The sequence below is a fragment of the Strigops habroptila genome, chromosome 10 (assembly GCF_004027225.2).
Source record: "Strigops habroptila isolate Jane chromosome 10, bStrHab1.2.pri, whole genome shotgun sequence".
In the NCBI taxonomy this organism is placed as follows: domain Eukaryota; kingdom Metazoa; phylum Chordata; class Aves; order Psittaciformes; family Psittacidae; genus Strigops; species Strigops habroptila.
The window spans coordinates 17,519,495-17,534,415 of NC_046359.1; the positions used below are offsets into that span (position 1 = coordinate 17,519,495).

Here is a 14,921-nt window from a genome sequence, read left to right on the forward strand (position 1 = left end):
AAAATTATATACCCTTCAAGATCTGTGCATATCAACCTTAAGGCTCTAGAAATTGGTCACATTCTTTATCATATTTATGTAGTTTCATGTGCCATGTTCAGGCTAGTTATATGAAGTTTCCATGTCTTCATAACTAACCTGATGTTATAACAGAACACTTTGCTGAAGTGCTGAATTCTTGGCTAACATTGTAGCCACATAATCACAGACTTGCTATGCATATACTTACTTTGGTACACCTTCCAGAATGAGTCCTCTAAAGCCTTTTCTCTTCCTGCCAATTTCTGTGCAAGTTACCACACTTTCAAAACACTCTTATAGGTTTTTTTCATAATTTCTAACAAAAGTGAAAAGTGAATTATTTAATATAAGGAGTAGCAAACACATACTTTTTGAAAAATTTCCAGGTCAATGATCAAAAAAATATTACTTGCATTCTAAAGGCAGACTTGCATGAATTGGCACAGTGCTGATTTGTTTCTATTGCAATGTGAAGAAGTATCTCCAGCTCATTTGATAAGCTGCTGAAGAATTTCCGAAGTGTGTTCTCTATATCAGAACTGGACTCAATCAATTTCCATTAGCGAGAAAGATATCTCTGGGAAACAAACAAAAAAAGGTTTTAACTCAACATAGCAGAAATGACATTTCATTTTTTTAAAACTTGTCAAAAATGAAATTCATGTTGCCTTAAGCAGAATAAGTAACTCAGGTGTGGAGATACTAAAGATAGGTGAATGGGTATTTGTCTTCACTCAGACTATTCCAAAATTAGATTTGACTTTTCGTCCCCCAAAACTATTGAACTTCATTCTTGCATGGTATTTTCCAAAACAGCATCAAATGAGCCAGTAGATGTGCTGGCTTTTCCCTATATAGTACATACACAACACCGTAGGTGGCTGCTCACATAGATCCCGCAGCAGCACCTGCAAAGCTTGTAGGTCAGGACAGAGAGATGTCTCACCAAAAAGAGGCAAAAGAGGCCTGACTTGGAGAAAATGAATTTAATTTATTGCCAATTAGTAACAGATTTGGATGATGAGAAATAAAGACAAAACCTAAAGCAACATTCCCTCACCCCTCACTCTTTTTCCTAGGCTCAACTTTAGTCCATCATTTCCAGCTCCTCCTTCCCCTTAACCTTGAGCAGCAAAGGGGGGCAGCGACAGGGATTATGGTCACTCCATGGCAGCTCCTTCCTGCTGCTCCTTCCTCCTCCCGCTGCTCCCTGCTCTACCATGGGGCTTTCATGGGCTGCCATCTTTCAGGATGAACCTGGTCCAGCCTGGGCTCTCCATGGGCTGCAGTTTCTTTAGGACACAACCATCTGCTGCAAGAGCTGCAGGCAAAACCCTGCTCCGGCACCTGTAGCACCTCCTCCCTCTCCTTCTGCTCTCACCTTGCTGTCCACCCCGTTTGTTTCTCACAATTTAAGAAATTAAAGCGCTTTGACCTTTCTGAAACATGCTTTTGCCACGCAGGCATCACCAGCATGGTGGTGGGGCTCAGCCGTGCCCTGTGGTGGGGCGGCTGGAGCCAGCTGGAACTGGCTGTGCCCGGCATGGGGCAGCCCCTGCCTCCCCTCACAGAGGCCGCCCTGCAGCACCCACCACCAGCACCTCGCCACTGACACCTGGCACAAGAGGTAAACAGAGTTCTAAACGCATAGTTTGACACATCTTACAAGTGCTTGATCCATTCTTAAAAGCATTTAAAGTACATTAAATGGATTTTGAAGGGATGCGGCCATTCAGATCCTCTGAGGTAATGGAGCTTGGCCTTCACTTTTCTTGATGTGCACTGGATGCTCATACAATGAGCTGGAATAATACTCGCCTAATGGTTATTTTTACACAACTTAGAATCAATTAAAATATGTGCTTCAAGACCTGAACCTTACCCACTTGAATAATCTGAAATATTTTTATCAGTTTCAAGTATTCAGTCATAAATGCCGAGAAATTTATGCCAAGCAACACAAACTGCCTCTGATTCCCACCCAGCCGACGCTCTCCTGATTTCTCCTTTACTCTGTCACCTTCTACATCTGATTGATGGTGCTTCAGTACTTCAAAGTCTGAGATTAATGATCAAGTTCCCACATCTTGGCCACCTAAGTTTGAAGGAAAGACTGGGATTTGAATTGTGGAGGTTAAAAAAGGAAAATATTTTTCTTGTCTTGCCATGGCTAAAAGGTCATTCTTGAGCACAAGTGGTTTAAATAATTAATCATGCGCTACTAAGTCATAACAGTTACTGATCTGTCTTTTACTACAGTGACATTCTATTTTTTCAACTCCTTATTTTTTTATTCTGCAGTAGGATTAAATAGCTCTCAATCTGCAGTAACCAGAATTGTTTAAGCACGCTGCAACTGCATAATGATGCATCAGATCAGTGCCTTTTATAATCTGACTATCAGAGAAGTGCCTTAATGGGGCTACATGCTACAAAGAAAGTGTTTTGCTTGGGAAGAGCATGCCTCTATCAGCTTTGAACACATCATCTGTTTTCTAAGTAGACTGTGCATACTCACTTTGCAACAGGAGATGATTTGAGACTCCAGTGCTGATCTACAGAAAATCTGGTTTTCAAAGGGAAGAGCTGCTGTTACAGATTTGAACATTCAATTTATACTTCTGCTGGGCATTAACAGGTGCTGGAGGAGAAAGGAGATGTATATATATTTTTGTTGTATTACATTAAGAAAGACAACTTCATTTCTACTTACCTCATTGTTAGATCTGCTATTGCTGTTGCATCCATATAGAAATTTGGGAATAATGATATTAAGCTTACAAAGATCTTGGAAGGATTAATTAATTGTTTTGGAAGTGTTCCCCATTATGTGAAATCAAACTGTTATAAAAATCAAGTTATTATGTTACCAAATAATAGGCCTAGAACTTGAATTTCAGTCTTGACTAGACCGGTTCTATGTAGATAAGGCTCCAACTGAACACTCTTTCCTGCTTGCATATGTTTTTCTCACAAATAGTCAGATATTATATACAATGATGTATCAATTTGGAAAATTACGAACCACTCTCATCCTTGTTGGACATTCTCTGAAATCGTCACGAAACATGAATGAAACTGCATCGTTTAGATGTATTAAACAGTAGAAACCTCCACAAGTTGTGTCTTATTTTTTCAGATGTGCTTGGTGGTTGGCTTTAGTGCGACCTTGATCATGAGCCATTAACATGATTTTGATTTTGCTTGTGCTACAAGGATCACCTGACTCTCTGGAGTGGTGTGTGGTTTGCACTGATTTACACGACGGAAAATCAGACAGAATGCAGTAGGTTATGCCAGACTAATTTGATCATTTTTTTAGACAAGATAAATAATTTTCTTGACAAGGGTAATTCTGCAGACTTGTTCTTTTTGGAGCTCAGTAAAGCTTTTGGCACTGTAACACATGGGAATTGTTAGTTAAGCTGAAGAGGATGAGGATTAGTACAAGAAGGTCAATACAGTAAGGCATGGGCCAAAGGGGAGACAATGAGGTGTGTTGTGCTGACAAACCATCAGGCTCGATGCATACTGCTGGTGAAATTCCTCAGGGAGCAGCAGTTGCTCAACCTTGGCCAAAGGGAAGGAGGATCTGCCAGCTGAGGCTATTGGTGAGATGATGTTCAGAGGCGCTGCCAGTGCTGACTGACAAGTATCTGTTTATCAGACATAAAAACCCAGGAGTGACCATAAGGTCACAGTAAAGTATAAAGCGAGAAGCGCAGCGAGGCAAAATAGGAAAAGACACGTAGGACCTAAATACAGGAATGTCTGCCATGAGCTGGCAGTTATCACTTGGAAACAAATGAAGCAGAAAAAATACTTGTTGGTACTATTTGGCCAGAGGGTAGCTACTAGCCAGCAGTGTGATGAGGCAGTGAAAACAGCAAGGTGAACACCAGCATACAGTCCAGGGCACGCTCACCACTTCCGAGTCCTTTCTAACTGGCCGTATCAAGCACCTTGTCTAGAACTGGTATATAATTTCACCCATATTGAAGGAAACTCAACTCAAAAGTAAACATGATACACAAATGTAGCTTGGATAAAAGAAGAGAGGAAGACCTATGTTACAAAACAAGACTAGGAAAGCACAGGTTTAGCCCAACAAAACTATGGAGGGAGCATTACAAAGATCTTAAACCACAGGTGAATGGTGAGCTAGCTCAAGTCAAGGCCAGTATTGTCAGGCAAGACAAATGGGTATAAAGTATTCAGAAATAAATTGAGACTTAAAATTAGAAGTTCCTAAGTATTACAGACATGAGGTTCTGCTGTTCCAAAGGAAAAAAAAAGAAGGGAGCAAAAAGTGAAATCTTAATCATCTGAACTTCTGAATGAAATTGTGTGATTCCTGATTCCATGTGATGAATGAAGCCACAGATGAGGAAGTGCCCAAGAAGGTACTTCAAGGGTAACTTCAAGGAGTGCTCAACAAAGATAACTGAGTTGATTTCTTAATGAGATTGTTCAGATCTTACCTGTGAATACACAACCACAGAGCATCAAGAGGATGACCGCACAGGCTCTGGGAACAGTAGTGGTGTGCACACAGGCACAAAAAGCACAGGAGGCCAAGGATTCAGGATTAGCATTAACAAAGACGAGGCTGCAAACTCAAGCGGCCCTCAACAAAAAGTGTGTTGTCCAATCCTCCAACTGTATGATGCTCACTTGCATGGCCCCACCTTTCTGCACCACTGTTCTCTGCGAGGGCCAGCATGTTCATGGAGACTTGTTCTTGGTCATCCAGGGCATTCCACATGGCAGTTAGGTTTTATGTTGTTCAGTGAGAGGATAAATAAATCAAGGCATTGAGAAATGCGTAACTTCTTATGCCAAATTTGCTTCATATTCCCTAGATACCTCTTGCAAGATAGTGAATTACTATTTCCTAGTAAAAAAACCCAAAGCAGAAAACCCAAAACAACACAACACAAAACAACAAAGTAATCTTCACCTCTTTCCCTTCTTAAAAATATATTGTAAAGACCTGTATTACATGTAGGAGCTGTGCTGTGCAGGTTGAACCTTTGGTCTCTGCTCAGCTAAAGATCTTGTCAAAGTCAATGAATGTTTTCCGTAAAGGGTATTATTTAGCAGTGTCACTGCCAAATTTATTCCCCTACCTCAGGCATCCCTAAATAGCTCCTTGACTGTCTTGACACTTACTTCTTTATACAAGACATTATCCAATATGTGTTTTCTAGGATCATTGATTTTAACGTGCACTTGCTTGCTTTAAAGGCTCGTTTCGCATGACTCAAGGTTAAATATATTTATGGTGCACAATTGTACCAGGCAACTGATTTATAAAGTATTGATATGTGTCTGAAAGCAAGGCAAATTCAAAGCCAAGCTGATCTCAGCTTGTTTTGAATCTTAAAAAAAATGTATGTTCTAGAGGACATTCTTCATTATATACATTGATGCTTTTTGCCACAACCTCAGAAATCAATGAGATTACAGTAGATACAAAGCTATGGACTTTTTGACCCTGGTCTAATTATACTGTGATTTACCATTTGGGATTTTTTTGCCCCCCCATATGGATGGTCTATGTGTTAATATATTATCCACCTCAGTGTGAGATCATCTTAGCTATATTTTGTGTGCTCACAAGTGGGAAGCCCTTAAGCAAATGTAACAGCTAATAGAAGAGTTAAAAGGGAAGGGACGGTCAAATTATCTACAGCTTCACTGGCATAAAAAGACATACACTGTTTGTAATATAATCTTAAAAAACAGGGGTGCATCTGGTGACTTCATCTCCACCACGCAGGGGTGCTGAGGTGCAGAAACTCGAAGGGCAACTGTGCCCTGAAGGGTGACCCGAGATGACTCCATCACGTAATGGGGGCTCTGAGCTGCTCTGAAACCCCAGCCTAGTGCTACAGGGTACGGAGCGATTTCTGGTGCTATTTTTAGGTGCAAGGTAAAAGGAAAAACAAAGATGGGCAGTAAAGCAAACGTATGCAGAGCTCAAGAACAGAAGAATCTTTGCACACCAAAGTCTTGATTTTTTCATGCGCAAGAACTTTTTTTTTCTTTCTCATCCCATGGGTATTTTTTAGAGCGTGATAAATTGCTCATTGAATTCATTGAAAACCATCAGATTCATAATTTATCTTTTTAAGAATGGAAACTTTAGTACCGCAAATTGTATATGTTCTTTCACAGGCTCTGGTCATGCCCACTTGCCACCGAGGATCCTCAGGCTTGTTCTGTGAAAATCCCAGTGCCAGCCAGGGTGCAGGACCCGGCCCCAGCAGGAGTGGCCGTGGCACCTGGTGAGCCCGGGGTCGATGCAGGGGATTGAGGCCACTCAACAGCCAGGGCTGGCTGCACTGCCGCAGCAGAAGGGAAAAGAACCGCTGGCCAGCAGGTAACCCTTCCTCACCATGAGGGTGAGGTGCAGGACACACCACAGGCTTTTAAATTTTCTTTCTGAGAGTAGTAGGCAATGAAAATAGTATTATTTAGAAAACTTATAGAGAATTAGAACCCTCTGAAGTACACACTGCCATTTTGTTTATATTTTCCAGAGCACCAGTTTGTGAACTTTTCTCTTCTGTGTAACCAAGAAATATACTAGCAGGCAAACAGAACACACCCAGCTCTATTATGCCACAGAATCATAGAACGGTTTGGGTTGGAAAGGACCTTAAATTTCTAGTTCCAACTCCCTGCCATGGGCAGGGACACCTTCCACTAGTTCATGTTGCTCAGAGCCCAGTCCAACTTGGCCTTGAACACTGCCAGGGATGGGGCAGCCACAGCTTCTCTGGACAACCTGTTCCAGTGCCTCACCACCCTCACAGTAAAGAATTTCTTCCCAATACCTAATCTAAATCTCCCTTCTGTCATCTTAAAGCCACTACCCCTTGTCCTATCACTACATGGCCTTGTAAAAAGTCCTTTTCCAGATTTCTTGTAGGCTCCCTTTTGGTACTGGAAGGCTGCTATAAGGTCTCCCCAGAGCCTTCTCTTCTCCAGGCCGAAAAAGCCCAACTCTCTCATCCTGTCTTCATAGCAACTTTAGGGCAAGGAATGCAGACCACAAAAACAAGTGCAAAACTGTTAACTTTTCTTTGTGCCAAACAATTTCAAGTTAAATTTCATCTTTAATGACAGAAAAAACATGGAAGCGAGACACCTCAGTTTGATTTATCATGTACATTTACAGGATCTTCTAAAATGTGAAAGATTTCCTATGTTCTTCTGGTTCCACATGTTTTAATTGTGCATTAACACTTTATTTGGCCTTCTGCGAGTTCATAGTATACCCTGATTAACTCAAAGGGGAGAATATTTAAAGCAGGTCTTTTGAAAGACTCCTAGTAATGAAGCCCTACCATATTAACATACATTACAGAGCTCTATGATGATATGTGACTTGGTTGATGTTATATGCCCCATTAAGTGGCATATTTAATACGTAAAGGAAAATTATTTACTTTCCACAAACAGGACCACAATCTTCAAGCACCAGCTGCTCATATATCTCAATTAACCACAATAAAAATAGATATGAGGGAAAAAAAGAAAAAGAAGAAACCATTGCAGACTAATGGAAGACTTCCCTTCCCCGCACAATCTCATTTCGATGAGTCCTTTCTGCCCCGCAGGCAGTTTGCAACGGCAGGGGATGGTTTCTGTAAACCTTTGGTTTGAACCCCCTGCACCCGGCGCGCGGGGGGCGCGGGCAGAACCCCGCCGCACCACTCCCCGCAGTGTCCCACCGCCTCGGGGCCGCTGCGGGCCGCCGGGACACCCGGCATCGCGCCTCGGAGGTGCCGCCCGATGGCCGCAATCCGCCCGCCCGGTACTGCCACCGCCCCCGGGCTCCCGATGTGGTGGCTCCGGGACACCCACACGGACCGGGCCCGGCCAGAGAGGCGGGGCTCGGCCCTGTGAGGTCAGCGGCGGGCGGGCCAATGAGCGGCGCGGTGGAATCAGGGAGCCCCTCGTGCGGCGGTTGCACGGGGAGGGCGGCGGCGGCCGGCGCGGGGCGAGGGGTCCCGGTGCGCCCCCGCCCATCCCGCAGGCGAGACTGAGGGAGGCGGTGCCGCTGCCCCTGCCTCTGCCCGGGCGCGCACAGGTGCGTCGGCAGCGGCGGGAGCGCAGCGCCCTCCTCCCGGCGGCACCCGGCGGGGGATGTGCCGGCCGCCGGGGGCGCGCCGCCCGTGGGAAGCGCGCTCCTAACGCCACCTGGGCGCCGCGGGGAGCGCCCGGCTCAGCTCAGCTCGGCGCGGCGCGGGCGGCGCAGGGTCACCAGGAACCGGGCAGGTAAGAAAAGAAACGTCGGTTCGGGAGGGTCTGAGGGGTTTTTGTTTGTGTTTCTTCTCTTGTGCCGGGGGGTGCCGGTGGCGGGGAGCGGCGTGCGGGGCCGCCCGGGCCGGCAGCACAGCGGGGCTCCCCGCGGGGAAAGTTGCGGGGATGGTCCTTGCGGCGGGGCGGCTTGGGGAACCGCAGTACCCCCCTGCTGCTCCCTCTCCACCCGGGTGGGGGGCTGCACTTGGGGCTGCGGAAGCGGCGGCAGCCGCCGGGGGCTCCGCGGACCGCGGCGGGGCTGCCCTCCCTGCGGAGGCTCGGGGGAGCGGCCGCTCCCGGCGAGTGCTGCGCCCTTTGCTCAGCGGGGCGAGCTGCCGGCGGCCCCGCCGTGTTCGCCTGTGGGCTCGCCCCGCCGGTGAGGTCAGGGACCGCGGCCGCACAGCACGGCTGTCCCGTCTTGTGGCGGCTCGCACCGGGAGCCCCGGAGTTCGGTTCGACGTGCTGCTGACTGCTGCGCTTGCTCTGCAGGGCAGCGCGGCGGTGCGCGGGCCACCCGGCTGGTCGGTGCCCCGCAGCGGCTCCGCGCGCTGTGCGCTATGCCTTCTCTGGATCAGACGCGGTTCCTCGGGGCTGTGTCCCGGGGTGCGGGCTGCCATGCAGCGGGAGTTAAGGAAGCTATTGGCAGGCAGGGTGTGCGCTGCCAGCGCACCCACAGGAGCGTCTGAGGCAGAGCACAAGTATTTACTGAAAACCAGATCTACCCTTCGCTGTGGAAGTCTCAGGGCTCATGTGTGCAGGGCTGTGGATCTGCTCCTGTGGGTTTTATTGCTGATTAACGGCCTTCTGATTGTCTGGACTACTTTTGGAAAAATGCAAATCCCAGCAAATATCTGTGCTTACCATATATAGCAGTAGTCACAGACAGAACTATAATTTCAATATTGCTGACACACGTTGAGAAACTTTAAAAAATAGCAAACAAAAGCCAGGGGTATATCCTGAGGATGTTTTTGCCCAAGTAATAAATTGTCATGTGTTTACACCCTACATTGACTGAAATGTTAATACTTTTTATTTGCATGCCTATATGCCTCAAAGCTAGTGAATGATGTATTGATTTTATTTCATCTGCTTCTGTATATTTAATCTGACAGTGTTTGGTTTTCTTACTTGTATTGGACCAGGACTGCAGCAGGTAATGCTGCTTTTTCCAGAATGGAAGCCCGGTTTGGTGGCTTTCAGAAACATGTCTCAGCATTGAAACAAGCTGGTCACTCGTACCGTAGCAATTCTCCATGGCATGAAGAAGTATTGCAGGCTTTATCTGATGCTGTGTGTCCTAAAAAGTTTTCATGTTTTTCTCTCCCTTTATTTTTTAATTTTCTTTTATTTTTTAATAGTTCTGTTATTTCCAGAAGTTTTTACGTGTACATTGTTGCTCTGTAGAGCAATATGAAGATTGCATTTTCCAGTGCTGAATCTCATTCAAAGTGATGTGTTTTTACTTTAGTGCTGTTTGCATGCTAAGGGGGTAACTTCAGCTTTAGGGAACAAGAATGGTTGACTTGAACTGAAACACTGAAAACCATTCTCTCAGACTGTACTGGATGTAGCAGTTTTGTTGGATTTTAGTAACAAAGCAATGAAATACTCCAGCGATAATCCAGTATGAAAATCATTTGACTTGTTGCCAGCTGTATCAAAACAGGTTGCAAGTTTTCTTCTGCCAGCTGCACTCTTACACCTAACCCAGAAATTCAGTTTTGTAACCTTTCATGTTTCATTCAGAAGAAATAGAACCTAATTTATTGCAGAAACTGTTGTGAGGTGCAGATTCATGTCACTTTTAGAGTAGATGAATAGTGACGTTCAGGAGGGAACCAGTTGCCTACCTTATATCATGCATCTGTATATTGTCAAATGCAGTCCATTTGTATTTCTGTTACTGAAAGAAGGCTAAATTTCATCTCATTCATAGTAACATAGTCTGCATCCAACAACTTATCAATGTATTTTAGAGTAGCAGTCTCAGAAGTAGGATTTTGTGGTGAAAACCAAATATGACAATATGAAGTATCACAAACATAGTGCTCAATGGGTGTCTTAAATTACAGTTTGAAGTATTAGTGTTAAGAATTAAAATGTGTTGGTTAATTTGTAAGCTGGTCTAAAAAATTGTCACACTTATGATGCTTCATTCTAAAACTATAGTCGCTGCGTTAAAACTATCCAACCTCCCTTTCTTGCATTAATGTTTGGATTTTAGTCTTAGTGTTATGAATGTTTTCAGGATCAAATCCTGAAATGCTAAAGAAAAAATCTTGTGAGGGCTAAGGTAGAAATTTCTTCTACATAAATATTACAACATTATAGTTCTTACGTTCATACCTTCCCTTCTCCTCCAGTCTCAATTTTAGCAAACAGAAAGCCTAAATGCATACTTTGTGCTGGCAGTTACTGTGCTTAGACAGTGTTATGTGACTCAAAAAGGAAGGGGAAGTGGTGCAAAAGGTGCTTGACATTAGAAGAAAGTTTGAAGTGATCTGGATGACCTTAAGTAATTTTGTCTGTTATCGTATTACAGCTTCTTTGCCCTTAAGAAGAGGTAGTGCTCTGAAGATGAGATAAAGTGTCTGTGAGATACTTGAGGGCAATGAAAGCTCTGCTCACTGCATGTAAATGCATGGTTGCTGAGTTTAGTACATAATAGGATAGAACAGTTTACTAATATTATTAGTATCCCTTACCGTAGTGGCAGCATTTCATTTAGTGAAGACATAATTAGGCTTTAAAATAAGGAGCAGTATGGATAAGAATATGTGGGAGAGGATACGCAATGCTATCTCAGTATCCTCAGCTGTAGTTAAGTACCTTAGTTTCTGAATATGTAATAGATGTTTAAATGGATCTGTAAGTTTGGAATGAGAGGAAAAAGCCTGGTTAACACTAAAAGTAGTTTGATTTGCAAATTCATTCAACAGTATTGCTATGTTCTCTGTGACTTCATTCTATGTCTTTCTTCAGTAGAAGAACATCAATTCTTCTAGGCTGCACGGCTGCTGTAACACATGAAACTGTCAGAGATGCCAGGAGGGTGTATATCAGCTATACCTCTAGACGCACAAACTGTGCCCCTCAGTCCATCTAACAGAGAGTGTTGTAGAATATATCATGGGGTATGTTCCCGATGGTGTTGGGGTGCAAAACAGAATAAATGAATTTACTATAAGCATGGCATGCCATATTTAGAATGGGATTTCATGCTTTGGAGTTGTTTGTCTTAAGAGAGGATAAGAGCATGCTGCAACACTCTACTCCTTGTGCCTTGGTTCAGTGCCATCAGAACACAACTTTCTGCATTCAGGCTGGGCTAGGAGATTGAGTGAGGGCAGGGAAAAGCCATTTTCCTAAATATAAATTGTTGAAATTACTGTGTGTAAAATAGGAGAGGATGGAAGATTAACCCTCTCATCTATTCCAAGTATGTGGTTTCATGGTGGAGGCATCAATTAGGGTAGAGGAAGGTAAGCTTAAGTGAATTTGTTTATTGAATATTTGCAAACTAAAGGCAAGGTCTTCTCTATGGTTGGAAATTTTTTTAAAAAACAAAACCAAAAGATGTAATTTATATTACGAATGATAAATATTCAGTTGCTGAAATGAGAGCTAGAGGCAGTTTGATACTTCTGTAAATCAATCTTGATGGAGATAGTTACAGAGACATATTTAATAATATGGCTACAGTATGGATTATGGGAAAATGTTTTCCTGGATATGATTCAAAAAATGTGGCCACTTGTCAATGCCATTACCTTTCCTTTTCTGTTTTCTGTGCTTTAGTTCTGAAGTTGGAGCAAACAAAACCCTAACTGTTTAAATCAGAAAACTTTCCTGCAAGCAAATTGAAGGTTGTTTTTTTTTCATTTCACCAGATGCAATACAGCAGCATAGCCACAGTACTGCAGAGCTCCACGCAAACCAACCTTCTGATAACTTGCCCGCTCTCTGTTGCAAACACTACGCCTGGTATTGATCTCCAGGAGGTAGTGGATGCTCTGCTAGTTTGTAGCAAGTTCTTGTCAGGGTAGCGAATGTGGTTGGAGGATAAGGATTGTCCAGTTGCATCCAACAGTTGATGAAATTGTGCTCTATAATGAGTATTTCTGAATTTTTTTTTTTTTTTCCTCCTCTGAATGACAAGGCAGTGTGTGATGACGTGTAAGGATAATCTCTCACCATGTGTGGATGATAACCTGTCCTTCTGCATTCCCAGTATATCCCCATGGGAAAACATTAACTGTGATATGCAAAAGGTTGTGATACAAAAAGTCAGAGGTTTCTCTCTTACTTATAAATTCATAGAAGTTTGAAAAATATGGGGGGAGGGGCTTAGAAAAAAAAAAAAGGCAACTTGGAGTTTCTAGCACATGCCTCTGTTGATGTGCCTCACTTCTGTTAAAGAAAATTATCTAATCCCAATGCCTGTGGTTGGCTAAGATGTATTGTGCAATGTTGTATGCCTCCTTAGCTCTAGCTGTGTTCACATATACTGTTCTGTCTCTTACTGTCTTACTTAACAGAGTTAGGTGTACTGGAGCCAGATGCCATGAAGGCGCTTCATGGGCCTTAGAGCTCCATGTGAGATGTACAGGGACCTCTTTCCAGGTCAAGTCTATAGTCCCCTTGTAGTAATGTCCCTGTCTCACAGGGTGCCATTAATTGTGAAAGGAGCCTCATCCCTGTGCTCTCTTAGGATTTCCTGAAACACCACAGAGGCTGGGTCTGTCGCAGGGTGTTAAGGCAGCAATGTTCATGCTGCACATACTGGAGAATGAAATATCCATTATGCTTAGTTTTACAGCTGCAAGCTCTATATTGATCACTTATGCAAAATCTTACTGCCGCCTTTTTTTTTTTTGGCCAGAAGCCTTTTAGCACTCTACCATGTTTCTCTAGTAAAAATTAATAGTACTAATTGCCACTTCTTCTATCATTAATTTCTAAATCAACACAAAGTATTGCTATAGCAACTAATCCTTTCGAACTACACTGCAGACAATTAGTAGGAAAATTCAATTTCTATGTAATAAGCACAATAGTAAGAACTATTCAAAGGATAAAGAAACTTTGTTTTTGAAAGAGAGTAATGCAGATACTCAAAACTGTCATGGAAGAACAGAACTTGAAAATTTTCAGAATTATCTTTTTATTAATCATCTCCAATTGCTGTACAAAGGTGCATACTTGCTTCTAACAAAATAATTACAGCACATTGTGTCTCCTCAGAAATAAAATACATCACCCTGTGGAATACTGCAGATTTTTATCTCTGATAATGATGTTTCACCACAAACTGCTGCATCTTCTCTCAAAGGATGTCTGTTCTTCACTCCTGACAGTGGATGTGCGGGAAAACCCTAAGTAGGTTTCAGAATTGGTTGGACATCAAGCAGTCCAAATTTATGAAGTCAGGATTAGATAGTGCTTTATCTCTACTTTTTTTGCCAGCTGAAGTATCCTTGTGTCTTTCATTGGAATAGGTTGCTATTTGCATTTTACCTTGTCATCTCTGTTGATAACAGGCAGACAAGAGAAGTTATCTATACACACACAAACACACAAATCAGGAGGCATAAGCGGCATGGAAGTGCCAAGTACCTGAGGAACAGTGAAATAAAATGGAACTGTCTTGGACTGTGAGTCTGTGATTGGTGTTTTTGTCTGTGATAGATTGAGGTAGTGAAGGATTATAAATTTTTAGAAGGAGCTAAATTTCTGAGGATGTCAGTTTCAGTGGAAGAAGGGAACATATGCTGCCTTCCATATGTGAAGGGAGCATAAGGACAGGTGAAGGGAAAGAACAAGAAAACTGTAAATTAGGGAAACTAAGAGCATAGGCAAAGGAAGAAGAGTGCTTGTAGGAGGCAAGTCTGAGGGGAGTATCCCAGGAGCCTGTGACTCTTGCATATATACAGGGCAAAGAAAAGAAGGGGAGGGTAAAAGACCCATAAAAATGGAACAACATAACTCCAGGTGCTGAGGGAAGAACGTGGCAGTGGCAGAGATTGTGGATGTGGCAGGTTCCTGGGGAGGACGGGTTGATGTGTGGACTCTTGCTTCATCTCATGCAGTGGGTGGCTTCATTGTGATGGTGCTACACTGGATGTCAAGGCTGGTTATTCTGTGTATTATTAAAGTATGTTTCCATATATGTAGTGCCCCCGACACCCACCAGACTTCCTCTGTAACCTTGTAAGTAATAACTGTAAAAGGTAAATATTGAAAATGCAGTTACATGCAAAGCCACAGCTCCTCAGCTTTGTCTCATCAGAACAACTCTCTTTGGAGAGCCCTCTGGAGCCCTTTGCGCAGCCAAGTTACCATTTCAAGCAGTCAAAGCTTGAAATCTCTCTTCAGGTTGTATTTCTTGGTTGTTCCTTTTATTAGCATAGCAGTCTGGCTTTAACTGGGAAACCTTAAAGAAAATTCTGTAATAAAAGCTAAAAGGGCATTACAAAAGCCTATAGTGAAGAAATGCTGAGTGTGTTTTACTTCCAGGATTCTTGAAAGAAACCATCCCTGGAGTATTTATGTATGTAAATATCTTTCTAAAATACTATAGAAAG

The 14,921-nt window shown here is 43.2% G+C and overlaps 1 long non-coding RNA gene across 1 annotated transcript in view; it reads left to right on the forward strand.

Moving 5' to 3' along the window:
* The first annotated feature begins 7,969 nt into the window (after nt 1–7,969).
* The window catches only part of LOC115613895, a 273,874-nt gene continuing 266,922 nt past the window's right edge, over nt 7,970–14,921 (forward strand). The window contains exon 1 of the long non-coding RNA XR_003993560.1: nt 7,970–8,310. This is a non-coding gene — a long non-coding RNA (uncharacterized LOC115613895). The remainder of the gene's footprint in view (nt 8,311–14,921) is intronic.